This window comes from Macaca fascicularis, chromosome 4, assembly GCF_037993035.2.
Source record: "Macaca fascicularis isolate 582-1 chromosome 4, T2T-MFA8v1.1".
NCBI classification, from domain to species: Eukaryota; Metazoa; Chordata; class Mammalia; order Primates; family Cercopithecidae; genus Macaca; species Macaca fascicularis.
The window spans coordinates 70,054,782-70,073,143 of NC_088378.1; the positions used below are offsets into that span (position 1 = coordinate 70,054,782).

The following is an 18,362-nucleotide window of genomic DNA, read 5'->3' on the forward strand; positions in this document are numbered from 1 at the left end:
GCCGCCGCGCCGCTCCGGAGCCCGCTGCGGTCACGCTGCACCCGGCGCCGCGGGGTGGGCGGCGAGGCACTCGCGAAGCGGGTGCTGAGGGCGTCCGCGCGGGCCACCCGCGTCCAGCGCGCTCCGCCGGTAAACTTCTGCGGGCGCCGGGCTGGAGCTCCACGCAGGAACGGGAAGGAAAGGTAAGAAGGTGAGCCCGGGGCCGCTGCGGCCGCCGGCTTCCGAGCTGTCCGCACCCTCACACCTCGCGGCCGCTTCGGGCAACTTAGCGGGCGCGACTTCTGCTGGGCCGGCGACCCCTGCGAGCGCTTGCGTCTAGCTGCTCCGCGTTCCCGCGCTGCCCGCGCCGCCCGTGCCGCTCCCTTCCCGGCTCCCGTCAACTCCGCGCCCTAGGGTCCGGGGTCTGGGGTCCCGTCTGCGCAGCCGCTCGCAGCTCGGAAGTCTAGGGGTGTCCTCTGCTGCGGTTCCTATCCGCGCCGACCCCTGGAGAACGCGAGTCGTCTGCCCTAGAGGCTTCTGGGCGAATATTCCTCCCAGATCTTCTCCCGCAGGTCCTACTCTGGCCCCAGGCACCCTGGAGTCCAAATAAACAGGCCAGGTTTGCAAGGAAGAAAAGCCGTTCCTAGGGGCCCTTGTCAGTCTTGGGTTTCCTGGGGAAGTCATGCCACCGCCGGGAGTTTCCTTTCCCCTGGCTGTAAGCAGAGGGCCTGACTGGTGTCATTGCTCTCACACTGTTGTCACAGAGTTGGGGGTACGAAAAAGGTGCCTCATCAAAGGTCGCGCTGACCTGTTTTCTCTATTTGGGGATCCCCTGCCAAAAAAGAAATTTGCCAATTACTAAGTTGTCTTATCACCATGTCGGTTACAGTGGTATAGTTTTGATGGTCTGTATTTTAGGCAAAGATGAAAGACACAATCAAAATACAGTAAGGGGCAGTGCCAAAAATTTAGTCAGAAGACATTTGCAGACAGTGAAAAATTCTGTTTGTAAATAATAAATGGAAAAGTAGAATTAAAAAGCCCACTTTTGAACGCAATTTGATTTACTAAACTTCGTTGCTTCCTGACTTTTCACTCTAATACCGGTAGTTAGATATTTTGAATTTGCAAGCCAACAAACTGCAATTGAGTTTTATAGCAGCCTTAAAAAATTATTGTTGCCTGTTCATACTAAGGTGGCTATTTTTTTCTTCTTGTTTTTAATTCTACAAACTGTTGCGTGAAAATATCCTCTTGTGAGAGTACAATAACTTGGCATTGTTCTTTGTGACAATAGAAAGCCAAACAAGAACTACGTGAGGCAGAAAATATAAACAAAAAATTGGATCTCAGTTTCCGTATTTGCAAATTGAAGAGCTCTGACTGATCCCAGATTCCAGATATCTCTTAGGTTCTTTTCTGTCCTGAAAAATTGTGTGTGTGTGTGTGTGTGTGTGTGTGTGTTCAGGAGTTTGGGATACAAATATTAATTGAAATCTAAGATATTCTCTGTCCTCAAAATTTTATACATTTAAATGGGAAATATTTGATAGTTGAGTTTCTTTAATCATATCAGTCCCTCAAAATAGCTGAATCATGGTGCATCCTCTGCCTCTAAATGGTTACATTCTATGCTATTAAATAAAAATGTGTCATGGGAAACAAAAATCCCATACTTTTCACCACAAGACTGACACACTAGATAGGATTGACACAGTAGATAGGGTTGACACACTAGAGCACTGATGCCTGCTTATTTTGAAACAGTCTCCAGGAAAAATTAAGAATGTTATGAAGCATTTGCTACAGTATGTGAGCATAACACATAAGCAACATGGCAGACAAGAAATTTCAAAACTGCTTTGGAAATATCCATGATAGATCTGAAAGTCTATAAACTGCAGTTGAGATCACATTTGGTAATTATGATCATTGGTCAGCTGGGATTATGAGCTCTCTCGAGAGAATGAATTTCCCTCCAATTAACAGAAGAGTATATTGAATCACTGATTAGATTGTTTTAAAGGAAGAGAGAAAATGTTTCTCCCTTTTATCTAAGTAGTTATAAGAAAAAGTCTTACAGGTAAAATTATATTATGTGTTTTCTAAATTAAATAAATAAATAACCAAAAGTTCCTGACTGAAATTACCTGTAAAAATGCAGGGTCCTCCTCCAAACCAGAAAATCCAGGGATTACTTCACACAGACTTACAGCAATACTTTCTTATTTTGTGTTCTTCAACAGAGTAATAACCTCCAGTGACTCTGGCACACTGAAATTGGCTAGGATGGGATCATGAAGGAAGGGGTTGTGGGGTAGTAGTATTGGAAGGACAAGCAACTGGCTATGCTTATAGAAGAATCTCCATCTCTCTGAGCTTCATTTTCCACCCTGAACAATGCTGACAATAATATGTAGGTTTCAGAGTTGCTGTGACTCCTGAATGGATCTGTGTTTGTAGGAACTAGTACCTGCACAGAGAAAAGAGCACAGCTAATCTTGGTTCTTCCTGTCTTCTTGGAAGGTGTTTGTTTCCTAGCTGAACAAGTTGCAGCTGAATTGTAGATAACAGCTTTTGCTTTTAATTTCAAAAATTCTGTGTGGCAAAATCTTGATAATTGTTGAATCTGGGTAACAAGTATATGGGAATTTATTGTATACTATTTTCGCTATTTGTGTGTTCAAAATTATTTATCAGAAAAAAAATTTAAGTGCGAATCTGAAAAAAACCCAACACTTTGCGTTATTTCTAGTCCAGAATTTCATTTTATATTGTATGTTTCATTTTACATTGTATTTTTAAATTAGTGAATATTTAAAGAAATATAAATTATGTACTATATAGGGAGTGGATGGGTAGCCACTGGTCCTGGAGAACAATCCATGGCAGTCTTCAAATTTTTGTGTGGAATTTTTCTTTATTATGAAACAATCTAAAGAAAATATGACAGTGTTGATGTTTGTTAATTCTGTTTGTTGGGTTCATGGATTTTTTGAAGTTTTTATATTTAAAATTTTTTTACATTGATATACAGTCACCATATTGTTTCCCAAAATAATTATAATACAAATAATGCAGCTATTTTTAAAAAGGTAAAAATAGTTTCTATACCACCATCAAGACATATTCATCTTTAACATGAAGTGAAAATCATTGCATATATCTGTCTATTTTTATACAAATAGGATATATTGGCCAGGCTTGGTGGCTCACGCCTGTAATCCCAGCACTTTGGGAGGCTGAGGCGGGCGGATCACCTGAGGTCAGGAGTTTGAGACCAGCCTGGACAACGTGGTGAAACCCTGTCTCTACTAAAAGTATAAAAATTAGCCAGGCGTGGTTGTGCGCACCTGTAGTCCCAGCTACTTGGGAGGCTGAGTCAGGAGAATCATTCGAACCTGGGAGGTGGAGGTTGCAGTGAGCCAAGATTGCACCACTGCACTCCAGCCTAGGTGACAGAGCAAGGCTCTGTCTAAAAAAAAAAAAAAAAAAAAAAAAAGAATGTCAATCGATTAAAAAGAAATGCTTTTATAAAAAATAGAATTGTTAAATAAGCAGGACGCCATTGGCCTGAGGCTTTCTCCCTACTTTGAGTTCCTATGTGGAAAACTAACTTTGTACATAAACAAACAAATCTAACTCGAGTATATTTTTTGTAATAGCCAAGTTTCAGCCAATCACAGGCAGCCAGCTCATCACACCATGCCCAAATAAAGCAGATGCAGAGCTGTAACCAATCGAGTGATTTTGGTTTTTTACTTCTGTGATCAGTTTATAAAAACTGCAGCTCATGCTGCTGGATAGAGCTCTGTGAACCTCTTCTGGTTCTGAGTGCTGCCTGATTCGTGAGTTGTTTGTTGTTCAGGTAAACTGTTAAATTTATCTAAAGTTTTAACAGGATGATACTATATATGCTTTTTAAAATAAAAAAATTACGATTTTTTAACAGAAGAAACTGTAGTGAAAGTGAAGGAATTGCTGAACTTGACATCAGTATTTCTTCGTCCTGAGAGATAACAGGTTCTAAACAAGTCTTCCAAACTAAGAGAAAAGATTCTGAATACATCTTGAGATCAAGATTTTTTAAAGCATACATTAATTTAGACAGAGGCTCCCTATTATAAAGGATGGCGCACTGGGCACTTTTACATTACCTATAGTTTCACTTCTCCTCATATCCCAATTTTTATTATTTGTTTATTATTTATTTATTTATTGAGACAGTCTTGCTCTGTCATTCCAGGCTGGAGTGCAGTGATGCGATCTCAGCTCACTGCAACCTCTGCCTCCTGGGTTCAAGCGATTCCCCTGCCTCAGCCTCCCGAGTAGCTGGGATTACAGGCATGCACCATGCCACCCGGCTAATTTTTGTATTTTTAGTAGAGATGGGGTTTCACCATATTGCCCAACCTAGTCTCAAACTCCTGACCTCAGGTGATCCTCCCACCTTGTCCTCCCAAAGTGCTGGGATTACAGGCATGAACCACTGCACCCGGCCTATTTTTTATTATTTTTTTTTAATTTTGGAGACAGGGTCATACTCTGTCACACAGGCTGGAGTGTAGTGGTATGATCAAGCTCACTGCAACCTCAGCCTCCCAGGCTCAAGCAGTCCTTCCACCTCAGCCTCCCGTGTAGCTGGGACTACAAGCACGCACCACCCAGCTTTTTTTTTTTTTTTTTTTTTTTGGGTAGAGTTAGGGTCTCACTATGTTACCCAGGCTGATCTCAAACTCCTAGGCTCAAGGCATCCTCCCACCTCAGCCTCCCAAAGTGCTGGGATTACAGGCAGAAGCCACTATACCCAGCCCCAATTTTAAAAATATGTTTATATTGTGAGGATCTATAACATTTGCATTGGGTTTTGTAAACTTCATTTCCGATACAATTTTTTTTTTTTTTTGAGATGGAGTCTTGCTCTATTGCCCAGGCTAGAGTGCAGTGGTGCAATGTTGGCTCACTGCAACCTCAGCCTCCCAGGTTCAAGCAATTCTTCTGCCTCAGCCTCCTTAGTAGCTGGGATTACAGGCGTGTACCACCACGCCCAGCTAATTTTTGTATTTTTAGTAGAGACAGGTTTCACCATGTTGGTCAGGCTGGTCTCCAACTCCTGACCTCGTGATCCACCCGCCTCAGCCTCCCAAAGTGCTGGGATTACAGGTGTGAGACACCACACCTGGCCATTTCAGATATAATTTACTCTCAGTTTTATAACTAAATGAAATCATGATGAATCACTGGTTCTTTTACCATGGCATCTCAAGTATCAACTTTTGATTCATCCTTTGATTGGCTAGATTTTGTCAATGTGTGTGTTTGTTTCCAAGAAGGGCTCATTTCCGTTGTCTTTTTATGTTTGAAATGTCCGTGTTTCTTTCCAGACAGTCCCTGACTCACAATGGTTTGACTTAACCATTTTTTTAACTTTATAATGGTGCAGAGACAATACACATTCAGTATGCTCAACTTTTGGTGTGGTTACACCCAAGTAAACACATCATCAACATAAATTGAAAATATCATAAGTCCAACATGTGTTTTCAGCTTATGATATTTGCAACTTACCATGAGTTCATTGTACATTGGGGAGCATCTGTACTTGAATGACCATTTGGCTGGCTATACCATTTTTGAGCCAGTTTCCTTACCTCCGGATTATATAGCCCTTGCGCCATTCACTGCTAGCATCTAATGTGGCTGTAGAGAAGTCTAAGGTTGGTTTCAAAATTTCTGGCTGGGTGCGGTGGCTCACGCCTGTAATTCCAGCACTTTGGGAGGCCAAGGTGGGCAGATCACTTGAGGTCAGGAGTTCAAGACCAGGCTGGCCAACATTGTAAAACCCCATCTCTACTAAAAAGACAAAAAATTAGCCAGATGTGGTATCATGCACCTTTAATCCCAGTTACTTGCGAGGGTGAGGCAGGTGAATCACTTAAACCCCAGAGGTGGAGGTTGCAGTGAGCCGAGATTGTGCCTTTGCACTCCAGCCTGGGGCAACAAGAGGGAAACTCCATCTAAAAAAAAATTTCTTCCTTGCAATTGATTTGCTTTTTCTGCCTGGAGTCCTAAAGTATCCTTTCTATTCCTGAAGTGTAATAATTCAGGCTATATCATTGTTAAGCTCTGTATCAATTTTTCATGGAACCTGGTGCATTCCTTCTGTTTCTATCCTTTCTATTGGAATAATCTGTTGTTCTTAATTTCAGGGTTTTTTTTTTCCCATTATAAATGCTTTTTCTTTCCCATTTTGTAATTCTCTACTTCAAAGACACCAATTATTCTTACACTGTCTCATCTTTGTTCTCCATAATGATTATATTATCTTGTTTTAATTTCTCCTCTGTTTTCTTCATTCACGTACTTGTCTAAATGATTAAAATGTAACTGATTTATAAATGAAAGTGTAGCATGGTATAAACAGAAGCATGTTAGGTATGAGGATATTTGGATTCTAACTTGGCCAAGTCTTTCTTAAAGAGGTTTTCTTGCTTGAAAAATAGGAAAACAACTATCCCTCCCTCCTGCCCCCAGTATTTTTGGAGCTATGAAATAATATACATGTAGTAGTCCACGCGGGTTCTGACACAGGGTTGCTACTCAAAAGATGCTGGTAGTTATTACTTATTCCTCCATTCAAGATGGAGAAGGGGTGGTGTTAGAATTCAAGTTCGATATACATTTTACATTATAATTGTTCTGGAAGTCACAATGCATGAAGGATAGATAGTACCTTTTTCCCTCTGTTATAAAAGGAAATTTAACCTTCATGAGAAAAAGAGATAAACAGAAGCACTTTAAAACATTCTGTTTGGAATGTATTTTGTGGAATCTCAGCTTATTTTCTGTTGTTGGTATTCATTTTCAAGTTTATATTAAATCTTGGTAATGCATGGAAACCCACCAACTAGTGGACCATCCTTGATCAATACTTGGTCAGATATGAAAGGAAATTTAAGATAATGATTCTAATCTCATTAAGACTTTAGACTGCTTTAAAATGTAGCATTTATTTAAAATTTAGTATGCAACAACTGACTTTAAATGAGTTTTAATGGCTGGGCACAGTGGCTCACGCCTGTAATCCCAGCACTTTGGGAGGCCAAGGTGGGAGGATTACTTGAGTCTGGGAGTTTAAGACCAGGCTGGGCAACACAGGGAGACTCCATCTCTAATTTAATAAAATAAATAAAATAAGTGTTAGGTAGTTTATTTGTAGATAAAGTGTATGTTTAGTAATATTTAAAATAGATCTCAGTTTTGAAAATGACTTAAATGGTGTTAACATTTGAATTTCACTAAAATACAGGCTCCATGAGGACAGGATTTTAATGAATAATAATAATAGTTATTATTATTATTTGAGACAGGGTCTTTCTCTGTCACCCAGGCTGGAGTGCAGTGGCATGATCACAGCTTTCTGCAACCTTGACCTCCTGGGCTTAAGTGGTTCTCCTGCCTCAGCCTCCTGAGTAGCTGGGAATACAAGTGCATGCCAGCATGCCCACCAAATTTTTTTTATTTTTTGTAGAGCTGGGGTCTCACTTTGTTGCTCAGGCTGGTCTTAAACTCCTGTGCTCAAGCACTCCTCCCACCTCGGCCTCCCAAAGTGCTGGGATTATAGGCACGAGCCACTATACCTGGCCCTGAATTATTGCATATATTAATTGACAATATTTTTATGGCCATTTGAGAGCTAATGATACAGTTAATTATGTTATAATGCATGTTTTGAAAGTAAGCATTATTCCAACAAAATTGACATATATTAGGGAATGATTTGGGCATAATACAACTTTCGTGTTTGCTTATGCATGTTTTACCCAGAAGAAACACTGGGTGAATGCATTAAATTGCAACTAGCTGACCTAAGCTATGTAGGGATACACAAAATGCAAAATGCAAACACATACTTCTCAGACATCTACCAGCTCTCTTGGTTTGCCATGTATTATTCCGAAAATTTATACTTTGCTGTCCTTTCACACTTATGAACTTTGCTATATAAAAACATGCTCATTCTAGGATTTAAGGGCTGAGAAAGAGTGCAGTTTTTTATTCCTTCTTCCACCACTTCATCGTAACTCACAAATTGCAACCATTCCCATACCACTTCCCTAGCAAAATTTTGGCCTTTTTTTTTTTTAAGATCAAGTGCCATATTTGTGTATGTTAAACCATTTAACATAGATAGATAGATAGATAGATAGATAGATAGATAGATAGAACTATGCTATTGTTTTTATTAAATTCCTATCATTTAAAGAATGTGCCACTGATGAAGATTTAAAGTGTTATATCCCTAACCCCATTTTCTTGTGAGCCCTGTGGTTGTTACTGCACAGTTTAGTATAGTGCAGTGACTGTTCAGAATCACATATGTTGTTGTGTTACAGTAGAATTGACTCTACTTGATTAAAGTAGCGTAGGAGTGCTATTAAGTGTCATGCTGTCGAGACAATAAGGGTGACATCTACATCTGGCATTCTCTCTACTAAAAGAGTCCACCTGGTTATTTAGCCAGAAAAAAAGAAAAGGCAGAGATTATGGCCAATTAGCTATCATACATGATCTTGTTAGGGCTGTTTGCCAGGAAGGAACTTGAGGACTTGATCTAAACATAGAAAAAGTGAGTTCATTTTCTGCATATAGGTCACTTGGAGTACAGGAAAGCACAGGTGTCTACCATTGATTCATATAAAGAAACGACTGCTTAATGTATCTAGTTTCTCTTGCATCTTTCATCAGGAATCTCTCTTTAGTAAACTTACTGCATGATGTCATAGCAGCTCATCAAAAGGGAGTGGCTTCCTGCTTATGCCTTTAACCATTTCCAGGATATGGAGAAGAACTTGAGCAGAGCCTGTCAATTATTTAAAACAGTCTAATGGCAAGCTTGAGAAGTAGAGATTTACTGCTGCTTCTTCAAATTAAGGATTTTTGCAACTATAGGGCTGAGTGACTCAACTTGTAGGACACACCCTCCTAGCCCTCTGAGCCTCAAAAAACTGTAGTTTCTTAAGAAGACATTTAAATTATTGAATCTAAACTGAAGAAAGAAAATAAGAGTGTTGTTGATTTGTTTTGTTCCAGTAAATCCAGATATTTGTTGAAATTATACATGTAGCAGGATATTTTGGTGGTGAAGAGAGCAGACACTGGCATCTGCCTGCCTGGGAGTGAATCTGGGCTCTATCATTCGCGTTTTGTTAGGCAACCAACTTAACTTTCCTAATACCTCAATTTTCTCGTCTTTAAAAACTGGACAATAAAACTATCTGCTCAGTAAATGCTAGATGCTAGTAGTAGCACATGAGGATGAAGAAGATGAGAGCTGGATATTGCCTTCCCAATGCTGAAGTCATCTGGCCTTGGTGGCGTCACACAATTTGAAGAAATACAGAGGTTAATTATTTTGAGTTTCTCTGGGCTGTATTTTGAGTGTCAATCTCTGAATATATCTGAAACAGTTAAGTATTTGCCCTATCTTTAGGGCTCAGTGTTACAAAGAACTGACTGATCAACCATGAAAACCATGTTATTCCAGGAATTTTGGAGATTGGTATATGAATGTCATAACTTTTCTGGAAGTTACCATGTGTTCAAATGCTTAACGGTATGGTGACTACCTGACTCTATGAAAGGAAAACCTCTTCAGTGACACTGGGAACCACAGTGAATTTAATGTAATTCCCAGCGTCTCTCATAGGGTCTTGTTTTCCAGGTTCTATCAAGGAACGATTCTCACCTGAGTTTCCTGATTTAAATCTAGGAAGGATTGAGTGTCTTCAGCTTCACAGATCTATATTCTAATTCCATTGTAAAATATAGATTATTAGATTAATGAAAAGCCTCATATACAGTGAGTACTTATAACTGTTTATGTGTGTGTTCAGTTTTCTGTTGCTGTATAAAAAATGACTACAAACTTAACATCTTAAAACAATAAACATTTGTTATCAGTTTTTGTGGGTTGAGAGTCCAGGCACTGTTGAGCTGGATCTTCTGCTCAGGACCTCCCAAGCCTGCAATCAAGCTGTCAGACACTCTGAGCTTCTTCTTTGGAGTTTAGGGTCCTCTTCCACGCTTCTCAGATGGTTCACAGAATACAGTTCCTTCTGGTTGTAGTACTAAAGTCCCAGTTATCTTGCTAACTGTTGGCTGGGACTTCTTCAGGCTCATAGAGGCTGCCTGCTGTTCCTTTCCTTGTAAACCCCACAAGCAGTTCACGTATGGATGTTCGCCTTCTTCCAGTAGGAGCACATCGATCACTCTGACATCCAATCTCTCTCCAGTCCTATGATGGAGTCCTATATAACTTAACATAATCATGAGAGTGACTATTCCACCACCATTTGCCGTATAATGTTACCTAATCAAGGGAGCATCTATCCCATTCCATTCACAGGTTCTGCCCACACTCAAGGAGAGGGAATGACACAGGGCATGTATACCAGGAGGGCAGGAATGTTGAGAGCATCTTAGAACTCTGCCTGCCACAGTATGTGATAAAATGAGAGATAAATCATGGGTAGAGATTAATGTGATGTTAGCTGAGACATGAGAACAGAAAAATGTCCAGCGTAGCCTGTCCGCATGGTCTTTGATTTCCTCAAGTCTCAAGGAGACTCCAAGATCTCATTGATAAGGAGGATCAAAGGCATGCTGCAGCCTAAGAGACTGGTGGTACATGAAGAGTCTCCAAGTATTGTGTGAAAGCAAAGGCTGGCATGGATACTCTGGAATCCACATCAGAAGATGAAATGAGAAAATTAAACCGTGTAATATAATTGCTTGGGAAGGGGGAACTCTCCTCAGGCAAAAGGAAAAAAGTGATACTTCCCTTGGTAGGATAAAGGAGCCAAGTGCTATACTGGGGTTGGCCACCCCTGTAGGCAGAAACCAGATGGTGACATCTATGCTTTGGGTAACATCTGACTGATGGCAGCATATGAATATTGTAACCAATACCACTTACATTTCCGTCAACACTCTGTTCTGAATCTTGGATAATTCTTCCACATTTATACACTTATGCATTATACATATGCAATGTTTGCATAGCATTATGCCAAGTCTTCTCATTTCTTCTGTTACTTGAGAGACTCTAGACCAGCATCGTCCAATAGAAATATAATGTAAGTCACAAGGCCGGGCGCGGTGGCTCAAGCCTGTAATCCCAGCACTTTGGGAGGCCGAGACGGGTGGATCACGAGGTCAGGAGATCGCGACCATCCTGGCTAACACGGTGAAACCCCGTCTCTACTAAAAATACAAAAAAAGTAGCCGGGCGAGGTGGCGGGCGCCTGTAGTCCCAGCTACTCAGGAGGCTGAGGCAGGAGAATGGCGTGAACCCGGGAGGCAGAGCTTGCAGTGAGCTGAGATCCGGCCACTACACTCCAGCCTGGGCGACAGAGCGAGACTCTGTCTCAAAAAAAAAAAAAAAAAAAAAAAAAAAAAAAGAAATATAATGTAAGTCACATAAGCAACATGTTTTTAAAGTAAGAACAAGTGAAGACAGCTTTAATAATAGGTTTTACTTAACCCACTATTTCTAAACCTATCATTTCAATATGTAATCAATATAAACATTAATGACTTATTCTTTACTTTTTTTTTGAGGCTGAGTCTCACTCTGCAGCTTATTGCAACCTCTGCCTCCCAGGTTCAAGCAATTCTCCTGCCTCAGCCTCCCAAGTAGCTGGGATTATAGGTGCTCACCATCACACCTGGCTCATTTTTGTATTTTTAGTAGAGATGGGGGTCTCACCATGTTGACCAGGCTGGTCTTGAACTCCTGGCCTCAAGTGATCCATCCTCCTCAGCCTCCCAAAGTGCTGGGATTACAGGCGTGAGCCACCACGCCCAGCCTATTCTTTACTTTTATACAGTCTTCACAATCTATTGTGAAGACTTTCATTTCTCCCTGTGCTCTTTTTCAATAACCTTAACAACCCCAGTTTTTATTTAGCATTGACCTGTGTGATGTGTGATAGTAACTGCTAACTCTCCCTTTATCCTACCCTTTATCCTCTGCTGTAAATTCTGCTAGACTCAGAGAATCAGATTAAACATGGCTAAAACTGCGTTCCTTTTTCCTCTGACTTATTCCCTAACTTCAAGATCTTGCATAACTCTAAAATGTCTTCAACCCTTCTTTGTTCCTCTGTCTCAATAGATCCTTTCACTTCCTCTTCATAGTCTAATACAGGCTTCCTTTTTTTTTTTCTTTTTAATTCAACAACTAAACTGTTGATTCAGGAGCTTTCTGACTTACTAACCCTTATTCCCAAGCTTATTTCAAACACGGTTTTTCTACTTGTGCAATTTACTAAAGACCACTTTGTGCTAGACAGAGGAATATTTCAAATATATTTAAATATATATATACACACACACAATGATCATTAAAGCTGTTATTCTACACACACACACACACACACCCCCACCTAAGCTCATTTTTTTAATGCTTGAATATGTAAACCAACTGAAAAAAATTAAAAAATTGTGATGCTTTAAAAAGGAAAAATACATAATGGTCAATATGACACAATCTATGATGGAGGCTATGTAGACAGATAATAAAGGCCATTAAAAACTCAGCTTACAAGATGCACTTCAAGCTACCATGGTCAGGAAAGGCTGCTGCAAAATGTCCACGAGCCTTCATCCCTCTTGGACTGATGAGTGTACGGAAGGAAAACATCTTTTCACCAGGGCAAAGGATGGAAGTGAGAACACATGAAGAGAAAATGTACCTTTCCAGCTCCTTAAAAACAAGGATTAAAATCCAGATCCTTTATTATGTGGAATGTTCTGGTGTCTCTTTTCCCTCCCCCACCCCCACCTGTCACCTCCTTCCTATCTCTTAGATTTGTTCAACAGTTCTTAACCCTGGTTGAACATCAAAATCCCTGGGAAGTTTGTGAAAAAATTTAGTAGCCCGCTGACAAAACAGGCCAATTAAGTAACAGTCTCTGGAGTTGGGCCCCAAACACCTGGTGTTAAGACCTGCAGTTCTATGGGAGGGATTGCATTGGGAGTTATACCTGATGTAAATGACGAGTTGATGGGTGCAGCACACCAACAAGGCACAAGTATACATATGTAACAAACCTGCACGTTATGCACATGTACCCTACAACTTAAAGTATAATAATAATAAATAAATTAAAAAAAAAAAAAAGACCTGCAGTTCTGCCACTCGGCTCTATATTTTGACCTATGTTTGGAATCATCTTCTACTCCACATCATATGGAGTCATGTCATTTTAGAGCTCTTATGATGTCCAATTCTTTCATTTTACCAATGAAGAAACCAGTCTAAGGAGATTAAAATCACATAGCTATCTAGGGATACAGCTAAGACTAGAACCCTTCTCTTGAGTAGCAATCAAGCTGGATAGACTAGATAAGAGAATGGTGAGCCAACACCAGCACTACATCCCACCAACAGAAAACAGGACGGAAGCACATGACGTTGAGTAATCAGCATGGAAGGACAGCCAGCTGTCAGGCAAAAATGGACAAAGCTGAAGTCCTACAAACATGTTTGGCAAGGGTAATTAGACGTCATTCAGGGATAGCATAAAACAATGCCTGTCAAACTTTAGTGTGCACAAGAATCAACTGAGAGCTTATTAGAAATTATCTTCCTGGGTCCTACTCCAGTGAGTCTGGCTCAGTTTTCTTGGGTTGGGCCAGAGAAGGGGCATGTTTAACAGGTTACCCAGGTGATTCTGATGCAGGTGATCTGAGGACACCCTTGCAGTTTAGGAAGCACTAAACATTGAGGTAGAAGATTGATGATGGCTTCCCAGAAACAGGCTCTTTGACCACTAGACAATGAAGACTTAGGAGTAGCATGGTTACTGGTCTGTATCTACCACCAGTAGGAAGTCAGAACACACAAGATAGGGGAGAATAAGAGATCACCCCTGCAGAAATGAGTTAAGTTTAGAATTTATAATTTAAAGATTGATAGCAGCCAAAAGTGACTCATCAGTATTTCTGTCTTCAGTTGTAATCATCTGGGGGAAAGAAGGTTTTTGAAAACTATACTCTCGGCCGGGTGCAGTGGCTCATGCCTGCAATCCCAACACTTTGGGAGGCCGAGGCGGGCGGATCACTTGAGGTTGAGTTCATGACCAGCCTGGCCAACATGGTGAAACCCCATCTCTACTAAAAATACAAAAATTAGCTGGCGTGGTGGCGCATGCCTGTAATCCCAGCTACTTAGGAGGCTGAGGCAGGAGAATCACTTGGACCCGGGAGGCGGAGATTGCAGTGAGCCGAGATTGCACCACTGCACTCCAGCCTGGATGACAGAGCGAGACTCTGTCTCAAAAAAAAAAAAAAACACAAACCACCACCAACAAAACTATACTCTCCTAATGGCCCAACTCTGTAACACAAAACCAACAAGTATAGTGATGCTATTTCATATTGTTTTCAAATGTGCAAATCATATTTAATATAGATTTCTGTTTCAACCTCCAGTACTCTTTAGGTAGATAGAATAGGATGATATTTCCTCTGCTTTACTGATGAATTAACATGCCAGAGCTCACCTATGTGGCAGAGAGGAGGCTAAAGCTACATTTTCTAAATCTTTTTGTAGTGGAAGGAAAATAATGTGGTGTAGACTATGAGCTTTGGAATCAGGCAGACCTGGGTGCAATCTTAGTTCCATTATAAGCAATGTGGCCTTGAACAACTTACTTTTTCTCTGAATTTAAATTTTCTTATCTGTAAAATGGAGATAATAGTACTTTCCTCCTGGGGTTGTTAAATGAGATAATTTTAAAAATATGCCTGGCACATAGTTGCTGGGTAAATATACCACCTCAAGGACAAGTCGAAAAAAACAGCTTAAGAAATGAGAATTTAGCTTAGGGAGCACATGCCAAATTTGAGAGCTGATCCCAATTAATGAGTAGAATATTGATGGAATTTTGAGTTTGTGGGTTGCTTAGCAACCAAAACTCACTCAATACCACTGACTGCCCGGGTTGTTGTTTTTAATCAAAGCACTAAACTGTTCTTAAGGAGTTCAAGGTTGTGAACAGACAAAAGGATTCCCTTATGCATTTGGGGTTGTGCCAGGCATTTTGAAAAAGTGATGCCCCAGCTCCTCTGTGTTTTTGCACTTAAACATCTTGGACATTTGGATCTCCCCAGTTCTGTGCCCATAGATGACAGAAGATGTTACAGCATCTGTTACATTGGATAGAGTGAGAAGGGAGAAGGCAGAGTGCTTGTACTTCTATACCAATGTATTAAGCCAAACTTATGGAATGCTAGGGCTCAGAAATACAAAAGCATTTGTCTTTGCCCCTGCTGCCCTTTAGAATTTCAGTCTAGGAGAGGAAACCAGTCAATATTGAATAATACAGCAAATTATTCATGAGCAGCTCTCTGTGTCCCCAGCAATATTCTAAGAGTTACAAACTGAACAGTACAAGAACATATTAGGGTAAGTCTGAAATATCCATGGTCAGGATTTTTATTTTCTTGGCAAAGCAGCCCTGGAAGAATATCCCAGTTAGGTTCCCCAAAACATTTTTTTTTTTTTTTTTTTTTTGAGACGGAGTCTTGCTCTGTCACCCAGGCTGGAGTGCAGTGGCCGGATCTCAGCTCACTGCAAGCTCCTCCTCTCGGGTTCACGCCATTCTCCTGCCTCAGCCTCCCGAGTAGCTGGGACTACAGGCACCCGCCACTTTGCCCGGCTAGTTTTTTGTATTTTTTTAGTAGAGACGGGGTTTCACCGTATTAGCCAGGATGGTCTCGATCTCCTGACCTCATGATCCGCTCGTCTCGGCCTCCCAAAGTGCTGGGATTACAGGCTTGAGCCACCGCGCCCGGCCCCCAAAACATTAATATTTGATTCACAGTCTTGAGAGCTGGCACTGAATGTTGCAGAGGGTCTAAAGAGGGGCGGAGGGGAACTGTAACTCCATGCCACCACCTCTTTTACCTGAAGCCAGAGACTCAACCAATCTGTGCCCTTCTTTTCTCATTTGTAAGCTGGGCGTAATGATTTAGATTCTGCCTCCCTTGTGGCAATGAGTGTGATGCAATGAGATAATAAATGCATAAGTTCTATTGCAATAAATGCAGTTTCTAGCTAATTTGCCAGCAGGTTTACATTGCATGTCATTGAGCACCCTTGTATCTTCATTTACATTTCCTATTCCTGTATAACTCATAATCTTAACAATTTAAAGAGAAAAAAAAACAGATGAGCTTGGAACAACTGTGTTTATTTGCACTTGAGTTTGTCTTCATCATTTGTAGCTCAGTGTGCTAACTTCTTTTGCAGTGAAGATCAACTTTAGTGCTTAGGAAAGAAATGCATTGTGCCACTTTGGCATGTGAACATTTATTTACGCAAAACATAACCTCAGGCCTACAGGCCTTTAAGGCAGACAGCTGGTTGATGAATCATGTTGAACATTCATATAGTGCTGCTGGCACATGTCAGAAGGACACTCCTGCTCATCACCTGCCCCTGTCAGTTCTTCCACTTCTAATAAAGCATATCTGTTTTGGTGACCAAATAAAAACACACCAAGTGGAGAAGGGCTGGGTGTGGAGTAATTTAATCAGGGCAAGTCAGCACACTGCATTGAGCGGTACAGTATCAAGGATAAAAAGATGGGTTGGTAACAGCTGAATGAAACGAAGTAGATTAGAAAAGGCGGAAGCACAGTTCCCCTTATAATCATAATGGGTCATGACCCTGGAATGTAGGAGCCCCAATATATCCTACAAATCAAGATTTTTAAGGAGACAGGATTCCCAAAAGTTCCCTTCTGAATTGCCACGAACATTTTACATGGCCTTTCTCTATTAGCATCATTTAACATTTCGCTGAGGAATATAAATTTTTAAGGAAGTTCAAACCAAAGTTCAGAGCTCCACTAGCAAATCTTTTTAATACTGGGTTTCGTGGGTGTGTTTGGTATCCTGAAGAATTGATTGATTTAAAATGCCCTACTTTTGAAACAGCAGGGAGACTGACATTTGCAGCCTGGTATTTTGCAGTTCTCACTACTCATTGTATTTTTAAAATAATTTTTTCTTTGTTGTCATAACCAGTAGAATAGAATTTTGTGCTTTGTTTAAAAGAGGAGAAACTGAACATGTTCAGGATGCTGGCCTGTCTTGAATTTCATCACCATCATCTCATAGATTGATTGGTGGGGAGAATAATTAGGGATATGCAGGATGTTTGAAATGTAATTGAAAACAAGTAAAAACAACAATATGACTATAAGTTGTAAGTCTAAGTTTTTTTTCTTTTTTTTTAAATGATTCACCTGGCAGTGTTCTTAAAGTCATTACTTACTGAGAAAAGAATCACTATATAAGATGAAAAATCAGGAACTTCAACAACAGCTCCTTTATTTCCATTTCTACTTCTGTTGGTGATTACACTGTTCCATCTTTGTTTACTCCAGCTAAGTCATTTTCACCTCTGTGTATTTTTTCCCCGATGGGGCAAGATCTGTGATATCTGATAGTTTATTAACAGGTGTACTGGAAATAATCTATTTCAAAAATAAAACACTAAATATAGCACACAAGGCTTTTGAATGTTACCATGGTTTTAAAAAAATCAATGTCATGAATGCTTTACACTGAAATCATTTATTGTTAGGAAACCGGGTGGCAAATGATACATATATCCTGTAGCTCTGTCATCATGGCTAATGCTCTCCTGACTCAGATTACATATTAGCATTTCCACCATATGGCTGAAAGGCTAGAGAATATATGTGCAGAGGAACAGAGCTGGTAATATTTTTGACCATCTGGTAAATAAATACGTAAGTAACAGGAATATTAATATTTATTTAGTCATATGATGCAAACTTTAACCTGAAATAACTACTACTACAACAAAGTAGTACTACATTTATGTTTCTCAAATAATTTCAATCTAATTTATTAAATATTTTCATAGTCAATTAATGCTCTTAGAATGTGACTTCTAATTATGTTTCTTATGTTTATTGATACAGTAGGGTTCCTTATCATGCCAAATTTAAAAATCTTTCATGAGAGGCCACATGATTGGACCCAGCACATGGACATGAGTGCCAAAGTTCTGCTCTGCCAGTGACCACTGTGTGGCCTGGGATAAATTACCTGACCTCTCTAAGCCTCAAATTCATGTGTAAGTGGTGAATAACCTATTATCAGATAGTATCCCTCAAAGGGTGGGCCATGGAGAACCATGGATTAACACATCAGAATCACATGGGGAGCTTAAAATACAAACATCTGGGCCCCGCCTGCAATGATTCTGATTCATATATCTGGGAGCAGCCCATGAATCTGCAATTTTTATATATATACACACACACACAGACACACAC

The 18,362-nt window shown here is 40.3% G+C and overlaps 1 protein-coding gene across 4 annotated transcripts in view; it reads left to right on the forward strand.

Annotated features, from left to right (window-relative positions):
* The window catches only part of POPDC3 (popeye domain cAMP effector 3), a 23,589-nt gene continuing 5,227 nt past the window's right edge, over nt 1–18,362 (forward strand). For 2 of the 4 annotated variants that reach the window (XM_065543661.2, XM_015449026.4), the window contains exons 1-2: nt 1–182; nt 18,006–18,160. The gene's annotated coding sequence lies outside the window, so the exon portion shown is untranslated. The remainder of the gene's footprint in view (nt 183–18,005; nt 18,161–18,362) is intronic. The other 2 variants (XM_045391288.3, XM_005552255.5) reach the window with 1 other exon arrangement.